The sequence below is a fragment of the Nothoprocta perdicaria genome, unplaced genomic scaffold, assembly GCF_003342845.1.
Source record: "Nothoprocta perdicaria isolate Ctin4 unplaced genomic scaffold, notPer1 scaffold_5, whole genome shotgun sequence".
In the NCBI taxonomy this organism is placed as follows: Eukaryota; Metazoa; Chordata; class Aves; order Tinamiformes; family Tinamidae; genus Nothoprocta; species Nothoprocta perdicaria.
This window is the reverse complement of record NW_020455754.1, coordinates 7,439,744-7,465,352: the sequence shown is the minus strand read 5'-3', so window position 1 is coordinate 7,465,352 and position 25,609 is coordinate 7,439,744. Positions and strand designations below refer to the sequence as shown.

Genomic DNA, 25,609 nt, shown 5'->3' with positions numbered 1-25,609 from the left:
GAGATGATATGAACTTCCCTGACAAGGCAATGTCTTCTCTCTTCATTTCTCCTGCATTTTAAAGGATTCTTGAAATAAGCTAATAAATGGGATTTCAGATGATGGGGAAATCAGTTAGCAAAGCCAGACTGCCTGAATCTCAGAGGCTGCAAAATGCTGACTCCTAGCAAGGTTCTGCAGACCTGGGATGACTCAGCAAGCTTCATCAAATGGAATTTGACTAATTGTTCATATTTAGAACAATCTGGACAGCACCTCACTGACACTTACAAAAAAAGATAGGGGCATGAAAATTGAGTAGACAGCATAAACTATTTGCACCCTGTCTTTCTGTCCACCTCTGGTCCTCAAACACTGCCATAAGTCATTCCAGTGCCTTTTCCTCACCTCCCAGTTTTACCATCCCTAATTCGATCCTAGTCGTTACTATTAGGCAGACAATTTCCAAAAGGACCTGAATTTTACTTTTGATTCAGTCACTGACACAGCCAAAAGTATTGCTTTTCCTGTAGTTCCCTTCTTTTTATTTATTTTTGTCTTGGCAATTTAATTTATAGGTCTAGCAGGCTGGGAATTTSTTAAGATACTTTCTGCACAGTTTTTACAAAGTCCTTTGATTGCAGAGGCCCTCGCTCCACCCACACCTCCAAGTACTACAGTAATACACCTCACAAAAATAATCATGTGGGTTACTTACTGAATGAGAATTAGCAAATTCACAGAAGTTGCATTCAACACATGAGCAAATGATGCACATAAAAAAAAAGATACTAAATTCATCTGGTAATTTATTCACGATGAGTAATTTGACATTGTCTCACACACCAGCTTGACTGTCAGGAGTGYTCAGATGGTTTTCTAATGAACTTGTTGAAAGGTGCTTTATTTAAAGAAAGGCAATTCTTCATGGGCAAGTGTCATTTCTTGATGGGAAAATAAACATGGCATTTATCTTATCTTGATAGTATCTTACTACTCCAGTTCCCTTGGGCARGAGAAGGTATCTCAGTTTGGTCTTTGGCCCCATACTCTGCATGACCAAACACCTGGCTTCACTTCTCTTCAGATTCAGGGAAATTCAGCTGAAAAAAATATTCCTTAATTGACTTGAGTTTCCCATTAGCCTATGGGAAAGGTTTTGCTTTTGTAGTCATCTACATAGGCTGAAATGAAGACTCATGGGACCTTTACACCACCATGGATACCAAAGCCCTTTGGTGGTGCTACCTTGGGTGGCACTGGAGGCTCTCAAAAGCTCCCCCTGGGGCATTAGCAGGGGTGGCTTTGGGTCTCTTGAGAAAGCCCTCACCTGACTGTCAATAACTGACCAAGCCAATTACTGGCGAAATGCAGCAGCATTGAATATAAGAAATGAGGCCTTTCTCAGGAGGATAAATGTATATTTTTAGGCTTTTTCAAGGTAGAAAACCTTATTCTGAAAATCTTCTGAAGATTAAGAACTACAAATATWCAGTAATTCCCTCCCAGTACTGGGAGGGAAAGTACCCAACAAGAACAAGACAYCTACGTTTGGACTACAAATCTTCCTTTAAAGTAGGAACTTGCCTTTAATCTTTATTTGTGTGTTCCATGGCATATGCCTGATTTTAAGAGGAACACAATGCTAACATTCAGGCCTCAGGTGAGGGTGATTTGGGGTGTCTTTTAGGGTGGCCATCAACTGGCTCTCTCTGTGTGCCTCTCCAGTTGCCCATCATGTTCTCAAAACTCACTAGCTCCTACAAAGTGTGGAAGACCTTGAGATGAGCATCCATCGCTGATTGGGACCTCTGCAACACAAAATATCTGTTAATTTTATGGAGTRTTTTCTACTTGCAAATACAAGGTAAGGAAACACTTGGAGGTGAAGTTTGATAATTTGATTCCATTGGGAATTAAGCCTCTATATATCTTTTTAGGATTTGAGAATTGGCATTTAAACTATAAATATCAATAGTGAGAATTTTAGTTTTTGTGTTAAGGGAAATGAAGCTGTGACTTTGCCAGTTCATGACATAATCTCCTTTTAAACATCCCCACAGCTTGTATGAGATCACGGATGCAAATCATTTTGCATACTTTGACCATTCCATTATTTTAGAAAGCGATGCCTGTACTGAACTGCTGGTGTTTTCAGTGAATTTATTATTTTTTAAACTATTGCTAAACCTGAATCTACATGATTCTGGATGCTCCTTTCCAGTTTCTGTTATGTTGACAACAAAACAGAGTTGTTACTCTGCCTCAGTATGGAGTCCTTCAGTGCTGCTGTGCCCCTGTCGGTCTGTGTGCTCTCATGTTCTTCCTCTTATAATGAAGCTCAAAAGCTGCCAAAGCAGTGGGAGAAGGAGGATGGGTCTGTTTGACACCAGCATGTTGAACCATTTGTTCAAAACTGCATGTCCTTTAATTGTGCATGCTGCATCTTAATAGCAAGCCTTGTTGAAGTTAATTATTTCTGTTGGCATAGCCCAGCATGCAAGATGTTCTCGGGTGAATCATGATGGTACCTCTCCTAGATTTTAGATAATTTATTAAAAGCTACATTCATTTGAAGGTGAAGTGTTGGCAACAACCTTTAATTTAGATCTTGAGGGTTTTGTCAGTTCTATATAGTGTGTAGCAGCAAGAATTATCCTTGGCTAGGGGGAGAAAGGAAGGAAATAACTTGTCATTGTCATATAAAATGCATTGGTGGGAACAGGGAGGATTGGCTGTTCTGGGCTGACATGACCATCTATGCTGCAACTTGTGTCCTTATTAGCTGCCTCATTAATTAAATATTCTAACAACTTAGAATTACCTAATTTAGCCCTGAATTCATGAAGAGCTCTAGAAAACTTTAGCAAAACTAGATTCCTAAGTAGCACAATAACAAGTGAAAAATAAAGTTAGGTGAATGCAAGGCAATTTGTATTGGAAAGGACAGTTTATTAAATAATACTTTCCTGCAAGTTTGTAATTGAAGGGCAACTAAAATTAATTCAACACAAAAAATCAGTGTACCATTAAATGAAGCTTTAGGGAAAGGGGGAAAAAAAAAAAAAAAAAAACCACCCCAGAACACTCAAGGTCCCCTTTATCTTGCCTTTCTCGGGTTCTGTAAGTTGTGCTCCAAGGCTACCAAAGGTACCTTGGGTGAAAGCAGGATCCAGCATGGAGTTAGAGCCAACTGTTGCCAACAGGGATCTGGAATTATCCCAGTAAGGGAAATGCAAGAGCCACAAAGAGGCAAAACTCTCTCAAAACACAAGTGAGTCTCCATAGAAGCAGCCTTTTCCTGGTAAGGACCTCATTCTCACAGCTTGTTTAAAGGAGATGCTGGACCCTTGCTGACTGCAGTGGATCTGTTTAGATAGATCTCTCTAGATCTGTTCAAGAAGCAAGAAATCTGTTAGGCAGGTGMTCACTGAGCAGCGTAGGGCTCCACAATTAGCCATATGGCATTAATACCATAATAYGGCACAAACCTCTCAGCTTTTTAGCTTTCGGGTGAGTAATTATCTTTCTTGTGCTGGTAGGTGATGATAACTGCAGATATGCTTCAGTATTATTTTTCTTTTATTTTTTTTTTCTCCTCTGGAATGAAGAGAGACTTTTTAAAGGATTTTATTCACTTAAATTGTAGAAATTAGCTTTCTCTTAGACACAGAGAAGGGCGATCCTACTGATGACTTGTCTGTAAGGACTGCAAAAACTCTTTGTCCAGGTTTAACTGTATTTTAAGAGCATCACAGTAACAATTGATGCTTGCATCTTTTCTTGCCTCTTTGTACTAGTTCTCAGGCTTTTATTAAAAAAAACTCAAAAACTTGGCTTTCAATTCAGAACTCAAAAAGTGGTTGCAAATTATCACCACAGGAATATAAGCTTGAGAAGCTGGTGTCTGTGTAGTATTTATTTGTAGCCCTCTGCATATTAGAAGAAAAACAGACAAACAAAACAACCACAAGAAATGACCAGCAGGATCCAGTYCCACAGTGTGCATTCAGTAAAAGCTCGTGTTGAGTTCGGCAGGTGTCCTCTCCTTAAGAGTGAGGAGTAAAGACCTGGCTCCCTGAGATCAGCAAAAGGGAAACGTGCTTGCGCTTACTTTCCTTTCTTTTTTTTCCTTGTTGCAAAAGACAACAAATGCCTCGAATTTTTCTTGATTCCAGGCACTGAAGCCAAAGCAAAATATCGAGAAATTCTAGCAGTTAGAAAGTTTATAAAAGTCATTAAAAAAGCTGATTTTTTTCTCACGCTTTTTAACTCGCTCTCCTTGATTGCTAGCAACTTTTATAGTTGAACTCCATCCCCTAGTGCCCAAAAAAGCCCTCATCCAACTGTGCTATTTATTGCTAGTAAAATGTCAGTGAAATTCAATGTAGGCATCAGTTCTCCTCTGCCTCCCCAGTCATGTAATATCACCCTGTCTTCCTGTCCGATCTCACTGTCAGAACTGTATCTCTAGGTAAAGGAATTACATTAAATGTTGGGAAACACTACTGCTTCTCCCATTAATTCTTTTCTCCATGAATGATTTCTTCCCTGTAGAATTGATATCAGCTCTTAACCACTACATGGCAGGAGGAAAATGCAGATAAGCAGTGAGTTTAGTAGGCCTCCAAAAATAAATGGCCCCATATTCTAACATATGTACAATCTGCCCGTAAATGTAAATCAAGCTTTTAGAATGCTGGGAACATTRGGGGATTGTGGTTCCACTAAAGTATATATAAGTACAGCCAATTTGATTTTTAGTATCATAAGGGCAGAGCACTGTGCAGGTTAAGTACCTAAGTGTTAATGCAGATTTTGGGACCCATTTTGCAGCCTGGGAACTAGTTGCTCTGGGTACTTTGCTTTTCACTCTGGTGGATCTAAGAGAACTGCAAGTTACTGTCCACGTAAGAGAATAGGCATATTTTTATCCTCTATATGCCATGCTATATATTAAATGACTTAGCTATTCCATTTAAACTTAATGAGATGGGTACAGTGCATCTATCTGATGCCAATTGATTGCAGAAAGAACATTCAGTTTAATTAGCATGTAACTGATAAGTTCAATTACTCTATAATGATTTGGAAATTACACGAGCTACATATTTTGTGATTGTGACCTTACATAAAGCACAAAACTTGTGAGGAAATTTTAGCTATTTAATGAATGCTTTAAAAAACCTCTTCTAGGTTTAATCAGATATCAATTAGTTGGAAAAGGGAAATCTTAAATTAACATGTATTAACGGCGYTAATTGGCAGCAGCCTTCCCATTGAGTGAGCTGCAGTGTGGAAGCCCTTTTGCACTGTGGTGTGTAGTGTGGCACAGAATGTGCAGCCCATACAATGCCTCCCATTCTGCTAAAATTTTGTAAGAAATTCAATTATTCTCTTATACTGGGGGTGATTCTGATACATAATTAATTTTTGGCTTGTTTTAAAAGATGCGTGCATAATTAGCCATGTGTGGAATGCATTATCTCTGGTTATCTCTAGCATATTTTTAAAACCTTAGCAGTTACCCTTTGCTCTTTAATTAACAGATAACGTCTTGCAATATTAAATTTGAGATGTTGCCATTTTGGCAGCATTTGAAGCGATGTTATTCATTATGGTTGCCATGGAGCATGTCTCTTAATTTATGATCACGTGTCTTTATGATGGAAGGATCTTGGGGACAGCACCCCCAGCATTGCTTCAGAAATGCTGCTTTATGTTTAAATACATGCTCTGGAAAACCTGAGTAATGTGAGTAGTGGGAGTGCTTTTGCTGCATGATTCTAGTGTTGCATGGTCATTTCCCAATAAACTCTAGAACTTTTTAATCATTCTGGTAGAGGTAGATTCTGGTTTAATCCTCTGGGAGGAGGAGAACTTTGGGGAAGATACTGGAGGACCATCAGCTTAATATTCAAATAGAGTAGTTAGTAGAGATTTTTTTTCTGAGAGATTCAAGGTGACCAAGAATAGGTGCCTTCTCAACTGTCGTTTGCAGTAGTGTGTCTCTTTACTCATTGAACTCTGGACTAGTCGTTGAAGTCAAGTCTTAAATTACCTAAAGTTAAAGATGTTAATATTCACCAGGATACTTGGGAATGGTCCAAATATAAGTATAACTTGGAATGAAGACATGCCCTTATTTAAATAAGTCAAAAGGAAATACAGAAACAAGTAGAAAAAAATAAATGTTAGATTTCATTATTGACATAAAATGAAAAAAGCGTGTTAGATATAGGATTTGAATTCCTCCTACTAGACAGACTTTTATCAATATTTTAAGATGATATAAGACTCCTAATGGTTCTGATTTATCAAGATACTACTAAAAACAACAACAACAACAACAAAAGATTCTGTATCTATCCATGCAGGAGTAGGGGAAGGTTACAGACCTTCCTGTTCTTTCTTTCCTTACAGCCAGATAGCTTTTAGTCTCTGGATATATTTGGGTACCAGATGGCAAATTGATAACAAAGTTGCCCAGCAGAGCAACTGACTTTAAGTTCCTAAATCCATCTGGGAGCCCGGTCTTCCTGCTTAGTGAAGATGGCAATGATCTCACTCAAAGTGGGACATTTGGCACCTAGGAAAATAAAACTGGTTTGTAAGTCTGGGTGCTAATTCAGTTTTAAGGTCTTCATCCTAGAAATGACTCATCTAAAACAAAGGAAGTGGCAAAAGGATGTAACCTCTACGGAAATATTTTTCTTAGTTGTTTTTGTGACAAAGATTTTGATCTGGATTCCAGGAATACCAAGTCTCTCTTTGCCATCTATCCCCCTCGAGCCTTCTAGAGAAGAAGCTTGCTTCACCCAGCTGCCAAGATCCCAATGTGAGCTACAGCCTCTAGGCCTGGCAGAAATAGAAATAGCAGATCAGGGAAGTACAYGAAGAGTGAAATAGTTTGTTTGCTGTAATTGGAGAAGCAGAGAAGACAAACTGCTTCCACCTATTAAGTGCGCTGCAATTAGCCCAAAATTCATTTGTGATCACAGTTGTTGAACAAGGTTGAACACTTGAGGTAGCCTGAGGTACTGGGCTTGTAATGTATCACTGAAGAATTAGAAGTGTCTGCAAAGCAAGGTAATTCCTGTCAGTTTTTTGGCTATCTCTACTCGTCAGCTTGTGATGCTAACAGTGTCCAGATGCCTCACCATCCTGCTGTCTAACAGTGGTCGTAATGGAGCAAGACTGCACGAGAGGAAAATGCTGCCTASTGCTTGCTGTAACTGCTTGTTGTGATTTTTTTGTATCAGTTTTGCTGGTAATATTTTATAGCTATGCACAGAACTGGCACAAAAGAGGTGGTAGGAGGATGCTACCTAGCAAGGGGTCCTCTCATAGTTTTGTAYGCTGGTTTGATATTCTGTGGAAGAAGAGATACTACTGTGTCAGGGTGTTGATTTTATTCATATTTTTTTCCTCTAGTAAAATATCSCAGCATGGTAAAACAAAGTAAAAACAAATGAGGCAAGTAAAATTTTGTAAAAGTGGAAGCAAGTGTAGATATATTAAGCACTGCTGATTTCAACATAGACCCTACAATCAAAAATAATGTTGAAATGGTTTTATATGATTATTCCATAGAGTGCATGGATGTTTGGATGTGTGTGCTTGTGTTCCAGCTTCACTCTCCCTGAGTCTCACTCATCTGCCAGGGTAAGGCATCAGTTGATCGATGATCAAGTCTACCAAACCATTCCTGGTGGAGGCTTGTCCAATTTCTTCTTCAAATCACCAGAGAAAGAGCCTTTAGGCAACTGCAGCCAGTTGTCTTCCATCCTTATCACTGAGATTTTCTCRTATTTTCTGTCTTAGATATCTCCTAACCCATTTCATGCCCAATCATCTTCATGCCATCCATTTTGGAGGTAGAAAATAAGTAAATTCTTTTTTGTAGCAACTTTTCTCACCTTTGTAAATATGTCTCTGTTTAGTTTTGCTTCTGAAGGTACTGAAGAAGCCCAGAGAAGGCATCATCTCCTTCCTTTTCATTACTGAAAACAAGGAGAAGTGGCGCAAAATCTGTGAGTGTGGCTTTAATGAGCTGCAAACACGGCACAATGATTCAATGTGAACCAGAAATTAGTCAGTCTGAGTAGCAAAATGATTTTTTTCTTTTAAAAATATCACAAAGGCATACTATAATTTTGTGTAATTACTGATCAATTGCYATTGATTTGTGCCTCTCATTCGTCATGCAAAGATCAACTAGTGTCAGATTGCCCACCAAACAGCAACTGGATTTCCTTTCAATAGGCTGCACTAAATAATTATGTAAGATGCACCTGGATTTCAGGATTGCAGTGACATTTGTCATGGGAAATAGTAAAGGAAGAAAGTGAGATTTTTTTTAAAAAATTATTTCTCAGGAAGAGAGAAATGCTGTATTCTCTGGAGCAAGTCTTCTCATTTGTTAAAATATTGACTCATATTCACTGTGTTGCAAGGACAAGGACCTGGATTAGTCCTGTCTAGGTTKGGCACCTAACTGGAGTATTTCAGTAAGACCCCAGTTATCACAGGTTCCCGGCTAGAAACTGGGGAGAGGCTGTCACTAGGATCTAATGTGCTATGAATCCATTAAATGCAGGAGTTCCTGACTTGCCACCACAGGCACTGAGCTTTACAGTCAATTATCTTTGTGGTTTTATATGAGATTAATAATTTTGCTTATGACTGATGCTGAATGCCACAGCTAGCTAGACTGGACCTCATATAGGCACACATTAAATATAATAGGTTGTTAGAAGCTCCCTGTATCTGTGTAGCACTAGCCGTGCACTGCATCAACCATCACTTGTGCTGCGTGCACACAGACATCCAAACTCAGTACCATTTTCTGAAAGCTTTAACTGTGCCAGTGACCCAGAAAAGGYGAACATAACCACATTTGTGTTTGAGCTTGTTGTGCATGAAAACAACAGTGGAGGCCGCAGGTATTTCATAGTCATCTGGGATGCAACAGGGACAGCCTCCTTTCCCTGGCCAAAATAAAAAAGACTTTATATTGTTTTGGTCAAACTTTGCTGCCACTGATAAGATGAGGAGATTCAGAAGTCTTGGATAACGATTTAATTCAAGATTTTTGCATGGAAAATTATAATTTTTGTCATCTGACATAAAGCTGCWGGAGGGGAAACTGCCTCTCTCTGTGAAACATGAACTAACAAATAGAGCAAAAGCTTAGTTTTCCTTTCCTCTTGCTCACTTGACAGTAAGTGGGGACCCAAGAGAGAGAGAACAGTGAGTTGAGCCATGCCACGTGCCTTTGGGAGTGCCACCGATGTGTGAGTGTGTGCTGGGCTGTGTACAGCCTCCGGAGGTCTGCGTGTGCTGCTGCCCTCAAACGGCATGTGAAGAAATTCCTCAGTGAGCTTTTCCTCCCTCCCACCTGAGCGAGTGGAGTTTTTAGTTGACTATTACAAGGATGAAATTTAAATAACATTGAAAAGCTAGTGCTAGCACAGCTACTGATTTATGATTTTGTTTCCAAGAAGGAAGTGGCAGGTTACCGTACAAAGAAGTGCCATGAGACAAGGAGGTGAAATAATAAAAGAAGCTTAGAGAGAGGGAGGAGGAGAAAGAGGACTAAAAAGAGCACCTATAGTAGATTAAGAGACACTACAGAGACTGGCATGTGCAGGTGAAGGACATTTCCAGGAATGCCTGGAAAAAAATGTGTGGATAGGGTAACTAGAAGAAAAAAAAGACATCTTGGGGCAAGTGATAGGCAAGTCAGCTAGAAAGAGATGGGGCAAAGAAAGAATGAAAATGGAAGTTGAACCGCTTTTTCTCAGCAGTGAAACCTGTGCTTCAATCCCTCTGCCAGTTTTGCCAATGTATATTCTTGGCAGATCTTTTGAAAGACTTGGGAAATTAAACGGCTGAAGAAAAGGGGGATAAAACATGCAGAGACTAGTCAGGAATACTGCAAGGCAAATGCATGGTAAACTTCAGTAGCAGTATCGGTCATTATAGACTAGTTATGAAAATATTTGGAAAGATAAAAGCAACAGCCTATGATATAAATTTAGACTCATGGTGCAGGGCCTTGCTTTTGGAAAAACAGCACTTGTGRGATATTTTTGTTAAAAGATGAGGGAGGGTCAGAGTCAAGTCAAATGAACTTTCATTCAAGACGTATCGGAAGTTAGAGGCGGGTAGCAGGGAAGGGTGATTCATCTTTGCATTCTCAGAATAGACTTGCTAAATTTACAAATTCCAGGATCATTCTGATTCTCTTCTCCAGCCTTGACTGGCAACAGCTGTTTACTTTGTTCTTCTCCTTAGCATCATAATTTTTTCCCATCAAAACTTGCCTCTTTGTGAAAGCCTGCTGTGAGATCCTTAGCTGGCTTGGAAGATGATGGCAGTATTGCTGGCCAAGACAGTGGTCAAGGAAGACAAGAGCATATTTTCTGTTTTGCTTCATTTTCCACTGGCCATTTATTATAATTACTGTAGCAAAGACTGTTTACAAGCAAATTTCTAGGAAGAACAAAACTTTGATGATAGACTACAGGCTCTGTGGGCAGTGCAAACTTAAATTCCTTTGAGAAAACTGACTCTTCTGCCCTCTTTGAGTCACYAAGCAGCAATATACTGTGAACTCAACGGTCAATCAAGCAAAACAAATTGAATTTGAAGTAAAGAATCCTCACCACTGTGTGCTAGGGAATGTGCTAACAACCAAGAACTATTTGTGGAGAATTAGTTAGTTCACTTAATTGAACAAAGTTGAAACAAATCAGATAAATCATTGTTATTGTTGAGGTTGAATAATAAGCATCAGTGGCAAGCTTTTCTGGATGTTGCACTGGTGGTGTCTTCACTGATGAGTCTTGCSTTACCTACCAGCACTGAGTCTGGAAATGGTCTTGTGCATGAAATTGGAAAAGTATTAACTTTGCAATGGTGGCCCCAAAGATCAGCAGTGCAATGAGAGGAGAGGAAGGGAAAGCTAAACCTGCAATTTGGGTATCTGTGTGGGAATCAATGTTTTCTTCTGATTTGATTTGGAAGTTGTTTCAGATGCAGCACCAGTTCTGGTCTTGGACTGCTCCTGTTTCAAAGAGAATGAGAACTAGCAAGGGTCAAGTGACTGCAGATCTAGAAAACACACAGGAATCAGAACGACCCTTTTTGGCAACAACTATCTTGACCATTTTTGTTATCTGAGGAACTTCTTCCTTATGTAGGAGCCTCTTTTGTTATAGATCAATATTTCTTGGGGATGTGTTTTAGGGTATCTCAAGAATAGCTCTCGCTCAGGCTACAAGGTGTTGACACAAAGCTGAACTGTACATAATACAGTCAAGGCAAATTTTTGAGATACCACAACCAGAACTAAAGCCAGAGAGTATTATATGCATTGAGTATTATATGCATTTGTTATACAGTACGGAAGTATGAAAGACTCAATTAAAGTTTATTTGATATAAAATTAACACTCCTTTCTTGCTCTTCACTATGCTGATTATGTTGAAACAGAACAATGAAGCAGCTGCAGTGGAACAGTATCAGAGAAATTTCTGTCAGCATTTACTATAGGCAAAATTACAAGGCTAGGTTTTCTCAGCCAGTTCAGTGAGCCAACTGGCTGCACATGTTGCAAATGCTTTTTTATGCTATCATGAACTGCAGAAAGAATACATTGAAATTTTCCTCCCCTTTGAAAAGTAGAAGAATGATGAAAACACAGGAAAAATCACCATATTCAGCTCTTGCATTGTGTTTTTCCACAGCTTTCCAGGGCTGTGATCCAAAGAAACCCTTCACTGTTTGTACAACTTTAAGTACCTACACGGTCCCATTGGAGTCACTGTGGCTTTCTTTTAGAGAGTACTGTTAAACACATGCCTCCCTTGAACTTCAGTTTGATTTGAATGTTGTTTTCCAAAGGAAAATACAAAGAATTTGTGTGATTTTAGTAGTTAGGGAAAAGAGAATGGGAATGATCACCTTTGAAATGTAGTCAATGAAAATAAATTACAGAGAATAGATTAAAATTTCAATAGACTGGATTACTTCAGCATCCTTCAGCTTCTTTGTCTAGAAGCTTTTTGAATCTATTCCTCTTAAATTTGATAGAGTTCTATTCCATCAGAGTGAAAATACTGTAAATTACAAGTCTATTGAAACCTTCATTTTTATCATAAGGATTTAAAAAAATCATTCTGTTTTTTCCTCTACAATGGAGTCRGATGAAGAATAATCATTTGGCAATGTAAATTTGCATAGAAATATGCTGCCTAARAATCCATTTATTAACTCAGTTATAACTCAAGAAATTTTAAATTGGTCCAAATGTAAAACCCAGTTGATGGCAGTATAGAAATGAACAGGTAACTTTCTGTGGGTTTGAATTTGTTGGATTTGTGATTATTCTAGTTTAATATKYMTCYRGAKRMATATTAACTTTTATTTTCTGGGTTTACTTCTGGCTCACTTGTAGTGAAATAGGAAAAGCAGATATTCTGATTAACATTTGGTTTAATTTAACTGCAGCCTTTCTTCCCCTTGCTGAAATACGATTTTATAGTGGGAGATTTCTAGCATGATTTGTTTTTTTTTTTTTCCTATTTTCCAATGACTCACAAGGGAGATTCCTACACCAAAAGCAATCGCATATCGTAGGCAGCTATTGTAATTTTTCTTCCTTTGCAGCAGTGGACATGCACTACTTGCCTTATGTTCAGGTTCATTAGGCATGATGTCAAGAGAACAGAGTTCTGTTCCTACTTCTGTTTTCTTCTCTTTTTTTTTTTCTATTTACCACCCATATTGCTTACCTGGTTTACAGCTGACAGGTCTAACTCACTTTAAATTTTATTCAGGGAAGGTAAAAAGAAAAAAGATTAGTCTTGGGTAGCAAAGAGGATCAAAATGTACTTCTGCCTATGCTCACAGAATGGGCTCCTCCCCTGCCAGACTAGACTGCAGACTGTCTGTGCTCTCGACAGGCTGGCTCAGCTCGTGCTTTCTAGGCAAAGACGACTTTTCCAGGAAGGGAAACAGAGGTCTYTAGAAAAATAAGTAAAAAATAAAGCTATTTGTTTCTCTTATGGTGTGAACAAAATTTGAGATACGTTTCTAAATGCTGAAGCCAATTTAGTGTCAATTTTGTACATCTTGTAAATTCCAGTCAAGTCAGAAATTGCATGTCTTCAGCAAAGCCTTGTTATTATTCCTGTTTTTCTAAGCAGCCACCAGAGTATAAAATTTGACTTTGAAGCTGAAAATGAAGCTGAAATGTTGTGTGTCATCACAGGGGTTAATTGGGCAATAACTACTTTTCTGGTCTCTTACTTCTTTTTAATGAAAAATAAAAAGCAAAAAGAAGCCAAAATAGCTTACTTTTCTATATTGCAGACAATAATGACCATCACGTGGGCTGTTATAATCATCCGAGACTTGCAGCGTTTTTCAGTTGAAATAGTTTAATGTTATTTTTTATTACTGATTAGTGTGGTTTGCTGCTTTGAAAATTAGCTGTGTAATTTTAAATATCTTTTTCCCTATGTATTATAGCAATATAAATAAGAGTGATATTTTTCCTCCTATTGCTTTTGTTTAGTTTTCTGACTCTTTCCACATTGATTTGTCTCAGCAGTCTGTGAAATGGATTACATTTGTTTCTTTAGAAATGAGACTTCTGGAATTCTGCATCATATTGGCCATTCAAGAAAAGAAATGACAACAAATAATGTTTTTCTTGGAGAAATGAAACAGAAGTCTMATTTGGATGAGAGTTAATTTAATGAAAGTATTTAATCTTCCCCTCCTCCCCACCCTAAGGCAAGAAGTTATGGCACTTGTTTATTTTAAGATCTCCTTGCCATGTTTATTCTGAGTCATTCCCAGTTTACTGACAGAAATGAATTTTTATTCTGTTCGGCCTGCTGAGATTACCCCACTCTGACAAGGAGCCCTAGCCCTTTTTTATCTGGTTTGAGCATCCAACAGACTGAATTCATTATAATATTTTCACTTAGATTTAGTTGTAGTTGTCACACGCCTTCCTGTTGCTTTTTGTGTGACCAGAAGATATAGAGAGGAGAATGACAACTGTTTTCATGGTGAATTCATGTGCTGTTGGATTTGATCTGGAGGATTTCACACATCCCTGGACTATACCTTAATCTGAACCACCTGAGAAGGTGATAGCCCATCCTGGTACCAATGCATTAGTATCACATGAGTGTCAACAAGCAAAGCCCCTTCCATATTCTTATTCATTGTAATGAGATGTAGCCCCATGGATCACCCTCAGCAGAATGGTACCTGGGTCGTGCTATATATTTTAATGGCAATTCACCATTGAAAAGCTTAACCCCAAGGAGAGTTGGGACCCTTGAGCTGGCAGCCTGTCGCTCTCCATGCTCACATCAAGGCAAGGGGAAGAGCAAACACACTTGGCTCTAGGCAATCTATTGGTGGTGGGAGACTTTTTCCTTTCTCCTTTTCCCACTTTCTGCCATATTCTCATAGGTGTAATTGAGCAAAGCCTTCATCATGACAGATTGATCTCTGAATGATGCTCTCTAGACAATAGAAAAGCTGAGGGCACCTCCTCAAGGGTGCCAGTGCAGCCCCCAGGGTAGGCTCAGCAGCAGGGATTGAGCAGCTTCTGAAGTGCTTGGCCTGAGAGGAGGACACCTTTCCAGGAGAGCAGTGAGAGAAGCAAGAGGCTGAAGATGAAAGGCAGACTCTGCACTGCATGGTATGTTGGTGGGCTCAGCCACCTCTTTGCCAGGGAATAGAGCTCGTGGAGCAAAGCGAGAGGAGGTACAAAAAACATTTTTGTGGTGAAAAGACATGTCAGGTCTTGAGACCTCAGATAAGACAGATGAGAAGCTAGTAGCCCCTATACAGGTCATTGTAACCAGCAAAGAAAACTGAATAGGGGCAGATGGAAATGTCTTGTTAAATGGTCTCCTTGTATCAGAGTCTGGTAATACCCAGTAGATTAGGCAGAGGTTATTAGTAATTTTTTTGTTGAAATTCCATCTGTTGGATCCCATTTCAACTAGGGCTGTGATCTAGAACTACTCTAAAGCACTTTGAAATATCTTAATACTTTCTCTTAGCTCCATTATCCATAGGAACTCAGATTCCAGTTACAGACCAGGTGTTGTGGGGAGAATCACAGCCTCCATCAACTAGTCACAGCTATCAAAAACTGCATGTTATTACCAGTCAATTAGTGGTATTCCTGACTCCCATCATGACCTGTTTCACACGGCAAATGTGAGTCCAATTCCGATCATGGGAATATGTGGTTTAAGGAAATATTTACCTGCCTGTTGGGAGAACTTTTGCAGTCATTTGTCTTGCTGAGCAAATCCCACCCACTAGAGCATTGAAAACCAATCACAGTGTCTTGATGCCTAATGATGTCTTTGGCTAGTGCTTCAGGTTCTTGTAAAATATGCATTAATAAACACAAGTCATCAGGGAATTTTTTTCAGTGCAATGCTATTGACAGGAATGTCCAGAATGCATGTCCTCTCAAATCATTACTATCTCAAGATGTAAATCCTTAATGATACCTTGTATGTCAAGCCTGTATATTACATAGACAGCTATAATAGTTGTGATGTTTCAATGCAAATGTGTTCTGAACAGAAGTCACTGCACTCTTCACTGCATACGTAATCGCATTTTCAATCAATGTATTGTGAGCAAAACTTTAAAACCAAGAAGGCTGCAGTTTATAGCAAATTATAATGTTTGACAGGGTGAAAACACACTCTATAGATGTGTGTATAGAAGATCCATATGAAGCAAGGAAAATTGGTAAATGCTGTTTTGTAGATGAGAAAATGTGGTTGCAGACAGAGTAAATGACTTTCTCAAGGTCACAGCAGATTTCCTCCTATCTGCTCCTTTCTCTAGATCTAGACCAGAGTAACATCATCACATTACACCACCTTTCCCCTGCTGTGACTTGATGATAGTGAAAGTGTTGTTGATGAGACCTCCTACTTTGTCTTCAAATGAGAACCAGAGCAAGGCTTAGCCTCAGACTCCTCTCTCTCTCACCACTTGTAAGACAGAGAGGATCACTGAGATAACATCGGAGTAAATCAGTCCAGTTCAGTTTTCATAAAAACAGAGTTCTAATGGATTGAAAAGGAGCATTACAGCTTTGCAGCACGAGTGCTCTCCAGCCTTGCCTCCACTGCAGCTCCATTCTGTACTGTGTTGGGAGCCACTGGGTCGAGCCAGGCTCGTGGCTATGCACTGAGGGCAAGTGCTATGGGTGTAAGTTGCAGAGGCCAATTCAAGCCTTTGCTTGCCCACCAGCATGGGCCTCCTTAGYGGGCAATACGTTTGAGGTTTGTCTGACTCACTTGACTGATCTTACGGCACAATATGTTTTGTACCGCTGTGTAAAGGTGGTGTCCAGAGAGTCTTTCTCCAAGGCCGCTTATCGCTTTTGGCTGTTCACAAAAGYACATAAACAGGTCCCTTTGGACCATGATATGAGGGCCTTCAATACTTTCTTCAGCAGAAACTGCAAATGCGGATACCTGAATTTTATTTTCTTGATCCATACGTAGATTTACTGTCTGAGAGCAAAAGAGGATGTGCATCCTTTCCCCCTCCAAAATACACTTTTGCCACATTTAGCCTGGGTCCTTATAGTTCATCTTCTCTATTATCCCACATGGCTGAAATTTCTCTCCTCTAGGAACACTCTCTTCTGCATCCTTCCATCCGATTTCCTCTTGGAAAACAACCAGTCTCTAATTAATCTTCTAGACAGAAAGCTGGCCCTTTCAGACCCGCATGACAGGTGACTCATGTCTCTGATTCYGCCTCCCCCCAACTATGGCACTAGAGTCGCTGTCCTTCCTCGCTCCCTCGCTCTGTCTTCCCTCCCTCCCCCAGTTAGAAATTCTCAGCCGATGTGAACACTCAATTCCTGAGCTGCGAGACAGCCCCAGTGCACTGAAGTGACCCGCAGCCTCCTGTCACCCTGGTGTATCAGTCTTCCGTCTCTGTCACACGCTGCTGAATTCAGGGACAAACTGTCTCCTTCCACATATTCTGGGATAAGGCTGGAGTGAGGTCAGGAATTACAAAGTAAATCCTGCTCAGAGTTTGGTTCTTCAGTCACTTCTGGTCACTAGCATCAGAGCTAATGATCTGGTTGATTAAACTGTCTCAAATATATGACAATATTGGGCTTTGGCCCAGGCTATTATGTATCTGACCATCCCCAACTCTTCATTTGGCAATGTATCAAAATGTACAGATGGATCAAAATAGCTCATAATTTCCCAGTCAAATACGATTCTTTGCAAGTAGTAACCCAGACAGTCACAGCTGSTATTCACAGGACTTAAATTATATATATGCAATCTGGAAATGCTTTGAATACCCAGCCAGTCAGAAAAGACACAATGCCACACAGAACGCCTCCCCATTTCCTTCTAACCTGCGGGCCTAAAAGAGACCCTGTGGATGGGAAACCTCCTGTCCTTCGACCAAGTTGTGTCAGTCTCACACAGAGCTCAAACAGGGAAACGTGTCACTGCCAGAAAACTGCTCACCAACTTATGGATCCCATACACTCAGAGAACTTGTCTGACACTTTCTAATATACATATTGGTGGAAAGAGAGCAGTGAGTAGAAAACATCTAATTTAGTCAGATAAATTRTTCATTATAAATTATTTCTTTCAATATGCATCAACAAAAGGGTATATTCTCCCTTCCTTCCACGCATGCAGAGTTCTTCCATTAGCAGTAATGGAGGGTACCCATAGCAAATACATTAATACTTTCTTCTGGTTCTTCTACAGACTTTTCCTTACCATTTATGTTGTTTAGAAATGGRTATAATGCAAAAACCTAGCTATATCAATGTTAGGTTCCAGTCCAGGGAGGTATACAGAGAAACCTCTACTGGGCAAATACACTGGGACACGTTCCAATCAGTATGTATTTTGCAACTCAGTAAGTATTAGAAATGACATTTCTTGGTTATAGCATTTTCATATAAGGGACAACTTAAGCTGTATCACGAACTTCCTTCTCCTTTTCCCCTGTTTAAGAACATAACATAGTGTAAGAGCTGTGTGAGACTGATGGTCCGTCTAGTCTAGTGCAATAGTAAGGGATGCCTGCTCAGAAAAGAGTGGAAGAGAAGCAGTTCTTCTCTCAACTTTCAGGCATGTATAACTTAGAGTCTTCATGAGCCAGGATGGTGTCTTTGTACAAAGCAATCTAATTCTTTTGTGCGTTAATCTTTTTTTGTTTGTTTGTTTGTTTGCTTGTTTGTTTTTTGAACTCATCTAGAGTTTTGGCTAACTTCTTGTTCTTTAGGTTTATGTATATCTTCCACTCTTATCAAAATCTATATTGATATCCTTTATCTCTCTAACATGTTACCATTCTGGTTTTCTCTTTCAGTCTCTTCTAATGTGCTTTCAGAATTTCTCAGAGATGTGCAGTTCCATCCTTTCTTGAGGATTCAGAAGAAAACTGTGACTAATGGGAGATTATGTAGCAAATTTTGAGACCCAATAACTTACCTTTATTGGATCTATCTCTAATTATCTCAGTGCCCATTCTGTGTCTGCATTATTAATTAATAATTAAATATCTGCTCRAAATATTTGCATTGCATATTCCTCTGCTCTCATTACCTTTTCCCTTTCTTTGGTCTCCCTCATATTTTGCCATCTCAGCGTTCTTGCTCTTCTGGTACCCATCCCAAGGGTAGGGTAGAATGACTTCAAAAGAGATGTTGATAAATAATACCAGATTTGAGCTGTGTAAACAGTGTTGATCTTTGGGCTGTTCTTTCCTCTTTTCAGTCTTCTAACTAAGCAAGCAGAGAAGAAAAAACTCTGTGCTCAGTCTCCTCAGGCTGTCCATGTCCTACTGAAAGCTTTTCTCCAAAGGTTACTCAGGAGAGAGAGAGACGCAAAGCTTCATCTGTAAATAAGCACTAGGAAAAACAAGAAGAGAAGCATCAGAGGGTGCTTATCAAGGGTGAATAACAGAATAGATATCAAGAAAGATGGATAATGTCTTATGCCACAAAAAATCCCCTGGTGCCTTATAAATAATTTGACTGTGGCAACAAAGAATAACCAGCAAATGCTGCGGATTCATCTCAGAAAAGGCTCCAATGCTGACTCACTTGCAGAAAGTCTTAAATGAGGGATGCCTCTGTTTCACTGAAATACATGACAGCATTGTTTTACAGCATTTAATGTGGCCAAATATTCTGTCATTGAGCCTTCTACTCAGTTTGGGAGTCTCAGCAAATTAGAAACAGTACATTTATCATCCTATGTCACCTGCATAATGAAGCTGGTGATATAAATTGGTAATAGCCATGTCTGGTGGTCTGGATAAGGAAGCCACAATAATTCTTAATAATTATCTTTGATAAGGCAAGTGAGATTTATAGTTCTTATCCCTCCATTTTCTGRGTTTATTTTATGGGGTGACTGATCTTATTGTAAACAAAGTTTTTGCACATATTTCCAGTTTCATTTTTRTTCTATTTTTAAGGAAAATAGAGGAAGCCATGACTTGAATCRTTGCCTCAAAGGATTGAATAATAAACGGTTATGAGCGAGGAAGTCAAAAGGGCTAGCAGTATTAGCTTGACTTCACAGACAGCAAGTGGAAAGCAATGGATGTGTATTTTTAAGTCTTTCTTGAGAGAGAAAAAAAAAAAAAGTTGTCAACATTTATTATCAATGTAACTGAATCTCTATCACCAGAGAGAGAGAAGGAAAAATGAGGTTATTAGATTCAGTAAGGATGTAATCAAAAAGCCACTGAAACAAAGAGGAGTCTCATGTGGCTTTTGCAACTCGRTGCTTAAACCAGGACCCTCCATGTTAGAATCCATCAGACAATTTTTTTCATCACTCATAAGCAGTATCTGGGGATCTGGGCACATGGTCCTGTCAGAATAAAAGAAAATGGCAAATGCAGAAATCCATTATTCTTGCTCTTCTTTTTTTCTTTCCTTTTCTCTCTCACCACTTTTTTTCCTTTTGTTTTCTATTGTTACTGCAGGTTTTGGTTTCTTGTCTTGTGTGTGGTTCCGAAATGACCATACATTTTAAACTCTCTTTTTTTTTTAAAGCTATTAAAAAAAAAAAAAAAAAAAAAAAAAAAGCTAGAATCCATTAAAAATCCCCATTTATATTCAGGACATTTCAGCACTGAGCATCATGAAGGGAAGAGATCAATAATCGCATTGTAAGACCCAAGTTCTCGCTGTGACAGGCTAAAGTAAAACAACTCAACTCTAATACTGGACTCACTTCTCCCTCATTTGTCCTTCAAAAGTGGTTTGCCACCTTCTTTTGTTTCACCTAACTATCCTATGGGCCCACCATTTTCCCTTTTCAGCTCTSATAACCTTGTTTCACTTCTGTGCAATTTATTCATGTATTTGTCTTTCTCCTCCCTGATTTATCTTCTATGAATGACTACTAGGAGTTCTCATGTTCACAGACTAATCTTTGTATATCCTTTATTTTAACGTCCAAATGCCGCTTTCACTCATCTCTGCTACAGGCTTGCTCCGGTATTTTGTAGCAGACCTATATAGTCARGAGGGAAAGCATCTTTTAAACCAGCTAATGTATATAATTGCAGAAAAGATGATGGAAGATCTTTGGACATGTATTGTGAACTGACAGTATGACAAAATAAGCTATCACTTCCTAAGATAAAACTGTAAAGATGCCAGTCAGGGGGTCTCCTTTATTTTCTTTGTTTTTCTATGATGCTTTCACAACACAAGCAATTTCTTAGCTAAGTTTTATCATAATTAACACAAGTCCCTCTCCCATCCTGCTCTGCCTTTCACCTATCTCCGGGCTTTAGCATCATTTCCAGGTTTCTACGGCTGTCTAAAAATAATTGAAGCACATTTTATTTTTGTTGTCATTGTTCTTATTCTAAAAGCTAATTAACTTCCTCCAAAATTAGTTCTTGGAATTACTGGGGCCTCTTCCAAGAACAAAGCGCATGCCAACAGTATGTCCTATTATTAATGCTCCAAAATGGGAGAACTGGAAGGGGCAGRCTCTTAGCCAAGACCCAGAGTGGGCTGTGCACAAAGAGGCCGTGCTGTGAGAGGATGGAGGGAGAGCGAAGCATGGAATGTAGAACTGATGCCAAAAATCAATGAATGCAGCAAAAGGTCTAACTGGCCAAAGGGACATGCCCTTCTGTGTGGCCATGTACCAATGGCCATGGCCATTCAAGGAGAAGGAATGCGAGGATGAGCACATCTAATGCTTGATTCACTGCTGGTTTTGTGTCATGTTGAATCTGGGAGCCACAGAGTTTCTGCTGTGTGTCTCAAAACTATGTTGAAAAATCTCATGAAAAAAAAAAATCTGCAGGGGAAAAGCATGGGCAGGAGAATTTCTGGCTATCAGTCCCTGCAATGAAAGCTTGTCTTAGATATAGTACCAAATTATTCTAAGATAGTATCAAAATCTTCTAATCTACAACCTTGTTTGTTACTAGGCCTCATTTTTYAATTTTTCTGCTCTTCCACTGTTATTGTACAGACATAAAATAAGCCTTGAATACTGCTGTATGAATATAAATGTCCAGGTTTTGAAGCACATAATGGCTCTCACTTATAGGTGTGCAAATTAATAATAGGCAAAAAATACTATGTTAAAACCTGGAGCATGGTGGAAGCAGTCAACAGACTCAGGCCAGGGCTGAGGCACTGAATGGCAGCACTCTCAAAAAAAATAACCAGCAGATTTCATAGTCTTTTCCTGAAAGCAGGTGACCTAGGAGATGCAGGGGGAAAACTGGGRCACAGTTTGAGAATTTGCAAGCTTCTTAGAGATAAAACTGTCAACGTTTTCTCTGTAACAAAGACTATCTACAATTTTCAGCATAGACCAAATCCTGGAGACATTAGCAAAGATGTGAATAATTTTTCCCCCGTTGTTTGTTTTCTCCATTTCACTTAGGCAGTTTTGGGTTGGCTTAAAGGGTAGGAGCCAAAATGCTGGTATGGGAAAGAGCTGTAATGCTGTTTGAACACTATATGTCGAAGTGCCTTTGAAATAGCATGAGAGGGAATAAAAATGTTCTCCTGAGATTTTYGAACTAGGTTTTTTCTTCCAACACAAAAGTAAGTGGAATCCCCATCTGGACTTCCCTTGACCTGTTTTCCAGTTGAGCACTGATACTTTCAGGTTTTATTTATGTCTCTCTTTCCAGGATCTTTCAAACGTGACATTGGATCATAATCTACAAAAGACRTAAAAACCTAAATGCTTCAAATATTATCAAGACTTATAGTAATATTAGGAGGTAGCCAGAATTTCATACTGTTCTTATAACTTTCTTGAACATCCAAAGGCAGAGAATTGCATTTTGCAAATAATTACCAGAGTGTACCAGGGTGAAATTTCTGTCAGTAAAAATAAGGATTTCATTTTTTTCCTTGTACTGAAATGGGAAATTCTCTTGCTCTGAGCAAACTGAACATATGTTTATCCCATGTGAAAATCTGCCATTAGCGCCCACAAGCTTCTAGTTTACACAACATCTATTTTCTTTTGCAGTGGGTAATGAAAGAAGTGTCACAGCCACCCGGTCTCTTTTATAATCTGGCAGACTGTTATTTCAGGTCCGTGGGGCAAAGGACACGGCATCTATTCCTTTCGACAGAATCCTGATGTTGTACACAAAAATTAAGCTAAATTCTATATTTTTAAAGATCTGCTTAAATTTCCTTCAAAAAGACAAAAATAAAGCAGAARTGAARAGATTTACATATATATATATATATAYAYAYWYWTTTTTTTTTTCCACCCTGTGGATTCAATGATGTGTGATGAGAAGAAGAAAATCTTTTTTTGGGTTTTGCAGCAATGTTTAGGCCAACACTGTGAGTTGTTTTCCTTGTTTTTAATAGTCCAAACTGCCTTTAGTTGAAGTTAAATCTCTTGCAAGCCACGCAAGTGAAAATTAACTTCTTGTCCTTCCTTTTTCGCAAAGCTGTCAGAAACATGTCAGTTCTCTCCCTTGCTTTTTTCTGTATTTTTTTTCCTGAAAACATTGTACATGTCCCTGCTCAGTGTCCTTCTCATTTCAGAGGTAGAAGAATGCACAGCTGATTCACAGCTTCGCTTGCCTGCGCCAGCACAAGGGGACAGGACTTTGCACAGAATTCACAGCACTCGGAGCTCTCACCCCAGGAAGATCCTCCATCATTTCAAGACTGGGGACAGTAGCACAGTATTTGATGAGGGGATCAGGAAACTGGTAGCAGTACATGCACTGGTGCCACTGCAGTGCACACTGTGAAGTCTTCTAATATATAAGCATTTGTTTGTTTTTATAAAGCTCCTTCCTACACAGCAGCACACAGTCCTTCAGGTTTTTCACTCAGCAGTCAATGGTAGGCCAAGCAAAAGAAAGAATAACTAGAAGCTCTGTGGCAAGGGCACTGATTGCTTTATAGATGAGGTGATTAGATGCAGCTATTTAGATAGGTGGGTTAAAGATGCCTTGCCTAAAGGTGTTCTTAGCACTAAAGAACACTTTCCATAAAGTGGCCAGCCTGGGATCATTGAACAGCCTATGAAACCCAAGGGAGCACTGTTGAAATCCTAYGTGCAATGCTTGGGAGGTGATAAGTCAACTCTGTTCTTATACTGACGACTTTTGTGCAAGAAACGACGGTCTTAGAAATCAAACTTTTCTACTGCATGTTTCCAGTTTTGAGTCCTGTTATTTTATCATAGTGGATGCTTTAAATGTATCATGTGGAGAGTCATAATCATAAGATTTTGTGAGACCTTTAGATTTTACATAAAACAGACAGAGAGCATTTCTCGTCCTCATGAATTAGAAAGATGGCAAAAAAAGGAGGAATCCAGTCTAATTATCCAAAAATGAAATGAAAGTAGGTTCTGAGGGACATTTAGAGATGCTTTCCAGAGAATAACCTAAAACTGAATAGAACAAAGGTCTGAGGGAAAAATCAAAGAAAACTAAGCAAACTTTTCCAGAATTCAAGAAGAATAGTTGGGATTGAAATTTGGCTAAAATTTCTGGTTTGTTTTGAATGTTGTTCCATGTGACTCAGCAGCATTTTGAGCATAAAGATTTTAGACTTGACAGAAATATGTAACTGGAAGGAGAGGATGTGAAAAAAAGTTGTTTTTACTTTATTTTTTTTTCCCCCATCAAGTTCCTTATTTTGATCTTGAAAACTCCACTATTCCTTTTAGAGAYGCATGTTCAGAGGGGAAGAGCAATCCCTCTCCTGCGTGTATTTTGCATTGTTCCTACCTGCTAATTATGTGAAGGCATCTTTGGAGAGAGCCTGATRGACACATCCACGATACCTACCGGAGAGTATTTCAACAGACCCTTTTCCCCCTCCACATTACACAAACATCCCTCTCTCTCACAGTATCTTCGCAGCCACATATCAAAGACATCTAGGAGAYGGAGAAGGAAGACACTGCAGACTCCATGCTGTCACCCTACTGCTGAGTAGTTCCAGGCAGTTTGGAGCCTCCTCCTGGTTCCTCGCCGTCTCCCCCACACCTCCTTTCCCAGCTGCACATTCTGTCTCCTTAAGAAGTCACGCTGGCTGCTCGAAACCTAAATAGCACATTATGTTAGATTAATTGGCTAAGAAAACATCCACAGAATGAGGGGAGGGGGGAAGAGGAAGGCTTGCTTGTCAGAAATGTCATCTTATCATACTGAGAATCATAAAAAAGAGAGAAGAAAGATCCGTGTTATAAATGAAAACAAAATGCTGCCTGGAACTGATTGACAGTAACTTAGAAGAGGGAAGAGAAGAGAGGCCAGGGAAAGAAGGGGAGAGAAAGACATAAAGGTCCATCCCGATGGCTGCCAGCAGAGCAAGCAAGGCTCCAAGGAGAGCTTCTATTCCAGTGGAGCAGCCCTCCTCTGTCACCAGCATGCCCAGTGAGGGGCCAAGTGGGGTCCTCAGGGTGCCTCCTCCCATGGGAGGGAGTGCATGAAAAAGCAGGAATGAAGGATCCTCTGGCAGTTCAAGTCCAAAAGCTTGTCCTTGATTCCAATGACCATCTTTCGACATCTCTTTGCACCTTGAGAAAATATCAGTATAATTATTTGCTGTGATTTACTGCATTATTTGCAGTGATCATATCCTAACTAGTAGGATCACCTGCTACTTCTCATGGTTACCATAGCAGGACCCATGTAAACTCCCCCCTTGCCTTTGCTCTTCTCTTATAAGCGCTGTCAGAAGAGCTCTGTGCTCTCTGAAGTTGGCTTAAAGACTTCTATTTCCCACCTCTCAGCCCCTGCTCTCACTCACTAGAATTATTTAATGGGCTCCTTGCTGACTCCAGCTAACTTGGAGTTCAGTTTCCTGCTTCTCACTAGAGGTTTCACAGCCCAACATGTTCCTGCTGTTCTGAAGTCTCTGTATATTTTTTTTCTCTGTTAAACGCTGTCCATCACTGGGTTCCCTGTGAACTGGGACCTCCTCCGTGTTTCCAATTTGGTCGATCTTTATTCCTCCTTTGTTTTTTCCCCATACCATTTTCTTTCTAGTGTCCACAAGAAGTGTATAGGGCTACTGATTTAA

General features: G+C 39.5%; 1 long non-coding RNA gene across 1 annotated transcript; it reads left to right on the top strand.

Moving 5' to 3' along the window:
• The first annotated feature begins 1,471 nt into the window (after nt 1–1,471).
• Nucleotides 1,472–24,188, top strand: LOC112954455. Its single transcript, XR_003250711.1, has 3 exons — nt 1,472–1,554; nt 1,670–1,846; nt 23,108–24,188. It is a non-coding gene; the product is annotated as an uncharacterized LOC112954455 (long non-coding RNA).
• Nucleotides 24,189–25,609: the final 1,421 nt, after the last annotated feature.